Consider the following 8,928-nt stretch of genomic DNA (forward strand, 5'->3'; position numbering starts at 1 on the left):
TTCACTTTCTGAAGGTACTTTGCGTGTTTTCTTGAGTCACAGGAGGCTGAGAAGCCTTCTTTGCTCCCCAGGCAGGAGGACAATACAATACTGCACATTAGGTTGTTCCCTGCAACCGCCACAAAAGGCTCTTTCTCTTCCCCTTTTCATTGTGTGTCTAAAAGACGCTAAGCCACATAAATTCTATCTGTTTGTACAAAGCATGGAAGTTTCAGGCTCAAAACTACTTTCTTTTTGCAAAGTTTAATATGATGCATTTAAAATAGTTTGCTATATTCTGGTTTATTATGAGCAATCAAAATATATAGGGCAATTCGAAATAGTAACCCTCACAAAACAGAATGAGTTTGATTACCCAAGAAGTGCTCAGTAACCAGACCATGTCACCCCAGAAAGCAGCAGCAGTACATCAGGCTCTGGACCAGAGCTTGGAAAATTTACTTTTTTTGAACTACAACTCCCATCATCCCCAGCCAGCATGGCCACTGGATTGGGCTGATGGGAGTTGTAGTTCAAAAAAGTAATTTTTCCAAGCTCTGCTCTGGACAGAACTAGTTGATGGCTGCTCAGTTTTAAATAGCATGTTTGCTTAAAAGATTTTATTTATCATTTTGTTGGGGGTGGGGTGGAAGGAGGAGAGTGCAAAATAAAAGGGACAGTAGCTGAAGCCAATTGGCAGCTTAGTCAGTAATGCAGTTACTACTAAATCCAACTGATAACCAAGCCAACCATGAATAATAATAATGCGCTTTAGTAATAATATGCCTGGGAGCTATGTGTGAGAAATCATGTGGGAGTTTAAGAACAATGGCAGAAAGCTTTAGATCAGGCTCACAGATTAATGCTATGTCAGAAACTTGCCTCCTGCTTTCTTGTTTCTCAATGCCTGAATTTACTTAAAGTTTAAGAAATATCCACAACTACACCATTAAATTTGCCATGTTACATCAAAATATAAATGACACCACTGATGCTGACCCAGATAATTACATTGGATCTACAGTACTAGAATAAACGTTTAGGCAACCCCATTGTAATGAGTGTGTCAAAATGGCTGCTGCATGATGCTGCTATCTCGAGTCTCTGGTGGGAGCATCCATCAAATACATCACACATCAAGGAGAGGTGGGGTAGAAAAGTCACAGCAAATCAGGGATTTTGAATTAGTTAAAATGAGATGAAGTATGAGAAGAAAGGAGGGAGTTAAGTCTAATAGGGTTCAGCCACAATGGAAAAAGACATACAGTGAGGCAGGCAAGGGCCTTTAAACCAAAGGTGCATAGTTCAGCAAGATGAGGGTTTTAATGAAGTTGGTCAACATTCTCTATAGAGGAACTGAGAAATGCAAAATATATAAGGTGGTATTCAACTAAATTGTTGCATGCACACAAAGATTACCACTAGTGCAATGGGACCTCCCCCCTCTCCTCCCCCTGCGTACACCCTGTACCATCCCCCAAATCTGTTCCGGAGGGTTGGAGAAAAACCCAGATTGAGGAGGGCTCAGGCGGGAGGAGAGGGGGAGAACTTTCTGTTGTGCAAGGAGATATCTTAGCGCAACATTGAATACAATCCCCAGGCTTCAAAAATTCTCCCTGTCACACTCAAGTGTGATGAATGCCCAACCCTCCCACTTTGAAGCTGCAGGGGTGGGCAGATATAATCCAGGCAGTTGGGTGGTGATCCCTGCTCGCTCCCCTGCTTCATAGTTGGAGGTTGCTTGGCATCTTTGTGGCCAAGGTGTGTGGAGAGCCTTGGATATGCATGACCAAAATGGCAACATTATTCACCAGCCTCTTCTGTTATTTATTTACATATTTGATTTATATCCCGCCCTTCTTCTTGGTAGGAGCCCAGGGCGGCAAACAAAAGCACTAATAACATTTTAGAACATCATAAAAAAAGACTGCAAAATATATTGAAACACATGTTTTAATATTCCAGGACATGAGAGGGTTGGACACCATTGTTTTAATATGCTTAGGGTGCCTTCAAGCACTGGTGTCCAACCCAGCAGGCAGGCTTACCCAGAGGTGGGGAGGAGTGACTACATGCTTTGGCTTGGCCAACAAGGCCGGCCAACAATTGCAGGCCCCTGAAAACACATTTATTAACATCCTGGCAGGGGAACTCAACTATTATTACAGCTTTGTTTTATGCAGCATGTGTCAGAACAAGCTTTTTTGTTTCTTTTTCTGCTTTGACAGATAAATGATCCTCCACTCTAGAAGAACTGTATTTGTTTTAGGGAATCACCTGCCCAAATCATGATTGAATTAAATTGTGTGTGTTCGTCATGACTCAACTGAAAATTTTATTCTCTGAAAGAGAACTCAGAGCTGTCTTTCTGTCAACCCAACAGCTAATTTTGCTGAATCGCCTGAGGCCCACATTGCTTTCAGTTATGACATGTTTTGGTGCTGTAATTAATATGACAAAATATGAAAACAAAATTCCCACACTACATAACTGTGGTTTAAGAACTGCATTTTTTAAAAAAGAAGATAATGTTGTATAAAAACAACCAAGGTTGTGATTGCGAATTATAGAATTGGAAAAGCCATTAGCAAAAATCTCAGTCTTGTGATCTGGATGCAGAAACTCAGTTTAATTAAGAAAGATGCTTGTCTTTTCAGCTCACCCACACTGGTAGTGCACAAGTTGTAGCTCTAAACGCCAAAAGCTTTTTAATTCACAGTACCATTGAATAATAAAGCAAGTTTGGCTCCCTAAAGTATGTGTGAAATATTACTGAATTCTCTGTTTATAGTTGTTCAAGTACATTTTCAGAGAATGCTCTGGGAAATATTATTTAATGAACATTTGTGTGCCAACTTAATCCTTAAATTCAATTTTAATTAAAACAGTCTAGGATTAAAAATAGCAGACGTTATCTCTTGACACTGAATTAATCAGAATCAGAGGAACCATTACTCATAAGCCTGTTTTCACTCCAGAATCATAGCACTGTTTTGCAGCTATTTAACTGTGCCTGCAGACAGGGGCAGTAGAATTGTCCTTGGGCTGTTCCATTTTGGTCTGTAAGTTGGGATGCATATGATTCAATCCTCCATACTAAAAATTCCATATGCATACAAAACTAGATGTCAGGGTAAAGGGTTCTAGTCTAGCCATCTCCTTCACATGACCAGTTTTCTTTGTGAATGGGATTTTTCTCCTCATATATAGAGGAACATGTAATCATATGAGTCTCCACCTGCAATCTGTAATGGTAGGTCCCATGAAAAGATTAACTGGTTTGCAAATAACACTAAGCCATGGTTAAGCAAACAATGCTACCACGAGTTGTCCCTCAAACAATCAAACTGTGGCTTGTTTTTCTAATGTTTGGGTTGTTTTCCAGCTGCTCTTGTCTTTGTACTTTGGTAAACTTCTGGGGTAGGGTGGTCAAACAAACCATGGTTAAGCAGGAGTAACCACATGTAAGACCAAGCCATATTTAAAAGAAACCAAGGTTTGTAAGCCAACACCAAATCATGGCTTCAGTTCATGGCTGTTGACAGTAAACAAACCGTAGTTTAGGGTAGAGTTCATATATAATACTAAGCCATGGTTTAATGAATCATAGTTTAGCATTATGCATTGTTTAATGAATCATAGTTTAGCATTATGTCAGTGCCAAATTAAATGTGACATAGGATATCTGTGATTAGGATCTCCTATGGTAAGTGCTTTTAAACTAATCAGATATTCCCACAGAGCCAAAATTGGATCAAACTTGGTGCTATGGAAGTGAGCCATAACCCCTCCCCCCACTCACACACAGCTTAAATAGTCTCCTGAAGCTGCCTGTTTTCTCCCATGGGCCAAATAGCAGCTTCTGGGAAGGGCAATTTCATTCAAGGAAATGGCACAGCTGAAAAGGGTTAACCCTCCCTCTTCCACTACCACTGTCCCAATCTGATTAAGGCAAAGTGATTCTATGGTGATTACTTTCAAAAAACAACAATGGGAAACTCTAACCTTATGACTCCTTCATTCCGTCTATTTCTGATGTTCAGGTATGGGTGCCAATGTTTATGATGCAAAAATGGCTCTACCCATGTAAAAGGAGGTATCAGCAGGCTTGGTGGAACCCCAAGGTGTGCAGAAAAACAACAAATCTGATGAAAAACAAATAAACAAAAGGAAGCAAACTCTCCCCCCAATCCTCCCAAAATACAACTGTGCACATGTGCAGCACATGGGTGACTTACCCAGTATGACGCTGAAGTTGGTTCCTAGTTCCCAGTTCCTTATTTGCTTGAAAGTTCAAAACACTAAAAAAGAAGAAAAGGTGACAGCTACAGCTACTTCAAGCCAAAGTGAGCACGTCTCTGAACCCCAAAATATATGTTGGGGTACCCCATATGGTATATTCCACATAGATCATAAGCACTGGCCATAAGCACTGGAGTATCATAGAGAACACCCTATCATTTTCTGGGGTTTTTGATTTGTCTTGGCCCAGAGAAGATTTTGTGGTGAACACCCCCAGATACTTATTTGTTTTCTTCGCTTTTTGCCTCTTTTGGTTGTGCATATACAGGCCCTGCACCCAACAGAAGCTCTGGGCCAGGTGGGAAGCATTGGCATCTTGTAGAAGACATCCTTCCCTTTACAGGGGTGTATCATTTGTTCTGGTCCAGAGCACATTTTGGGGTGGAGTCCTTCATTTACTTCTTTTGTCTACATATTTTTGTCTATTTTGGTTGTTCACAGATGCCCTTACCCATGCCCTGCACCCAGCAGAAACTCTGGGCCAGGTGGGAAGCAGTGGAATCTCATAGAGGATACCCTCCCCTTTCCTGGGTTGTATGATTTGTCCTAGCCCAGAGCAGATTTTGGGGTGGGTACCCCCAGTTACGTATTTGTTTATGCATGTTTTTGTCTATTTTGGTTGTGCATAGATGCACTTATTCATGCCCTGCACCCAACAGAAGCTTTGGGTGAGGTGGGATGCACTGGCATCTCATAGAGGACACCCTCCCGTTTCCTGGGGTGTATGATTTGTCCTGGTCCAGAGCTGATTGTGGGGTGGGTACCCCCAGTTTCTTATTTTTTTCTGCATGCTTTTTTCTATTTTGGTTTTGTGTAGATGCCCTTATCTGTGCCTTGTGCCCAGCAGAAGCTCTAGGCCAGACGGGAAGCACTGGCATCTCGTAGAGGACACCCTCCCCTTTCCTGGAGTGTATGATTTGTCCTGGCCTAGAGCAGATTGTTGGGTGGGTACTTATTTTTTTCCTGCCTCTTTTTGTCTCTGTTGGTTGTGCATAGATGCCATTATTTGTGCCCTGCGCCCAGCAGAAGCTGTTGACCAGGAGGGACACACTGGCATGTTATACAGGACACTCTCCCGTTTCTTGGGGTGTATCATTTATCCTGGCCCAGAGCAGATTGTGAGGTGGGCACCTCCAGTTACTTATTTTTTTTCTGTGTTTTTGTCTATTTTGGTTTTGCATAGATGTCTTCATCCATGCCCTGCGCCCAGCAGAAGCTGTGGGCCAGGTGAGACACACTGGCATGTTATAGAGGACACTCTTCTGTTTCCTGGGGTATATCATTTGTCCTGGCCCAGAGCAGATTTTGGGGTGGGCACCCTCAGTTACTTAATTTTTTTGCATGTTTTTTCTATTTTTGTTTTGAGTAGATGCCCATATCTGTGCCCTGTGCCCAGCAGAAGCTCTGGGCCAGACAGGAAGCACTGGCATCTCACAGAGCACACCCTCCCATTTCCTGGGGTGTATGATTTGTCCTGGCCCAGAGCAGATTGTTAGGTGGGCACCCCCAGTTACCTAATTTTTTCTGCATGCTTTTTCTATTTTGGTTTTGCATATTTATTTATTTATTGCACTTGTATACCGCCCCATAGCCGAAGCAGTCTGGGCAGTTTACAGCAATCAAAAACATTAGAACAAATATACAATTTAAAAACATATTTTAAAAACAATTTAAAACACAATTTTAAAATCCAAAACAATATAAAAACAATTTAAAAAACACATGCTAAAATGCCTGGGAGAAGAGGAAAGTCTTGACCTGGTGCAGAGAAGATAACAGTGTTGGCGCCAGGCACATCTCGTCAAAAAAATCATTCCATAATTTGGGGGCCACCACTGAGAAGGCCCTCTCCCTTGTTGCTACTCTCCGAGCTTCCCTTGGGGTAGGCACCCGGAAGATGGCCTTTGATCTTGAACGTAGTGTACGGGTGGGTTCGTATCGGGAGAGGCGTTCCAACCGGTATTGTGGTCCCAAGCCATGTAAGGCTTCATAGGTCAAAACCAACACCTTGAATCAAGCTTGGAAACATACAGGCAGCCAATGCAAGCAGGCATTGCAGTAATCTAATTTGGAGGTTACCAGAGCATGGACAACTGAAGCCAGGTTATCCCTGTCCAGATAAGGACATAGTTGGGCCACCAACCGAAGTTGGTAGAAGGCACTCCCTGCCACCGAGGCTACCTGAGCCTCAAGTGACAGAGATGGTTCTAGGAGAACCCCCAAGCTACGAACCTGGCCTTTACAGTTTTTGTGTAGCTTACTTCCGTTCCGAGTATGCCTTTGTCCGGGACATTTTTTGTAAGCTCCCATTCAATGTAAAGCCCCAATAGATACAATGCACAACACATAGAGCACAGGTAGGGAACCTCGGGGCCAGGGGCCAGATACAGCCCTCCAGACTTTTTATCTGGCCCTTGGAACTCTTCCCAACCACCCCTCTCTCCTCAGCCACACCCCTCACCAGCCTTACTTCACTCTCCTTGAGTGTTATTACCAGGCTGTAGTGTATATTTGAACTCTGATAACACCTTGTTGGTTGCTTGGATGGAAGATAGAGAGGGATGTAGAAACTAGCCTCTAGTACAAAGGTACATTTTACATTCATTGCTTGACCTAGTTTTGCTTCTGGCCCCTCCCACCACTGGTATGTCAACTGTGCCCCCCCTAAGGTTGCCCAGATGGGAATGTTGTTCTCCGGGCAGGACTAATGTGTGGCTCCCTCTGATCCAGCGTAGGAGGAACAGAGGTCCATCCACAAAGAAGGGATTCAGGAGCTTAAGGAACAGATTTACCTCTGGCTCATGTTTCTACTGTATATGGAGGCTAGAGATGTTATGCATAGAAATGTTAACTGCCCTGTTTTTCCTTTTCCTCCACTGCACTGATCCCCACAACTGTTTTGGCATGAATCTTAGATCAGGAATGCTGTGCGTACAGGAGTGCGGTATCCCAGCTGTAGCAGCAGAAGCTCTAGGCAAGAATCCAATCTATGTCCTCAAAACAAGATAAGGAAAGTACAAGCTGAGCAAGAAACTAATAGTTTGGTTCACAACATAGTAGTGCTTAGTTCACAGTACAGACCGGCTAGATCTCTTGACCCTTCTTTGACCCTGTGAACCTCCTGTGGTCTACCTCTTGGCGAAATTATGTATTTTTGGAAACAGGAAATACGAGCATCCCAGCTGACTACATGCATAAGAGGGGATAAGATGAAATGCTTAAAATACTCTTCTTTATTTACCCTAAAGACACAGGCTCCCTCTTCCATTTATCCACTTGCCATGAGGTTCTGCTGAGTTAAGACTTCCCTAGAAGGGATTGCAGAAACCCCCCCCCCCCGTTCCTCTCCTTAAGAATTTAAGACTTGTTAGGATTTGTTCATAAAGGCTTTTATTCATAGATTGTTCATTATGTACATACCTTCAGAGCCTGTGTTTCACTAGGGATTTATTCAGTCTTGTATTTTTTTGTATCTGATATTTTTGTATCTTTATAACTGCTACATTTTGTATCACATTTATCTTTTATTCAGTTTTATTGAGTAAAGGTTTTAAAATGTGTCCAGTGCCTTTCACTGAGGTATTAGTTTAGTTATTTACATGCCGCCTGTCCACAGTGAGGGGCTTACAACAAACATCCACTGTTGGTCTGTATGTCTTAACATCTTGAATGGCCTAAGAGGGTGACGGAATACCACATTGTACATACAGCTTGCCCTCCAGCCTTTTGGATCAGTCATTTTTCAGTAAATGCAAGCTGTAGGAATCTCCCGTTTTTAAAGTATGATTGAAAAGTTATAATGGAAGCAAACACACTTTATTAGCACCATATCATTCTAATGACTGATCCCAAGAGGTCAACAAATAATAATTGCTGTTAATAGAAACTTGACCTCAGACATCATGCTGATTGTTTGGATTCCTACAATTTGCATTAACTCTTTGTTTGCTGGGAACAAAGCAGAGAGAAGCTTCTAGTCAGTTTCACCTCAGCTAACAGTCCAGCTTTTTTTTTTATTTACATGGTTTGATGTCTGATGAAACTGACAAAGGCCTTTTCCACATTTTGCTTGGAGAATAGTTAGTATCAGTTTTAGTTCTATTTTTTCCCAGTTAAAACAGTCATGTTACCCTCACAACACAGTATAACCATGGAGGGTGAATTTGTGGTGTTTGTCACACGCTTTGGCTTAGAATGATCTGCAGGTGGGAGCCTCCCTTGAGCAAAACTTTGGCACTTCTGGGAATGATGGCATTTTTCTCTTCCCGCTGCTGCCTCTGTGCCCCTTGAATATCTGCTCCGAGGGGGGGGGAATGATGTCCTGCCTCTGCACCCCATTGGGAGCTTCAACTGGCTCCCAGTTTGCTTTACATAGTGAAGGAGCCCTTCCATTCACAAAGGGCCACTTAGGATCTAAGCCATAACCCCTCCCCCTTACCACTGTTACAAGCACATTCTATGCACCGCTATAAATTGAAATGGTCACATCAGCCAGCTTGAATCGAATGTGCTTCAAAACCCTGAAATACAAGGTTTGGCAGTCAGATGTTTAGAAAGGTTTCCAAATTTTGGGTTCTTCCAAGAATTCCAAACCATCTCCATGTTCTGTCTCCAAGAACCTGTTCTGAACTCGTATGTCCCAGCCCA

This window comes from Rhineura floridana, chromosome 3 (assembly GCF_030035675.1).
Source record: "Rhineura floridana isolate rRhiFlo1 chromosome 3, rRhiFlo1.hap2, whole genome shotgun sequence".
Classification (NCBI taxonomy): Eukaryota; Metazoa; Chordata; class Lepidosauria; order Squamata; family Rhineuridae; genus Rhineura; species Rhineura floridana.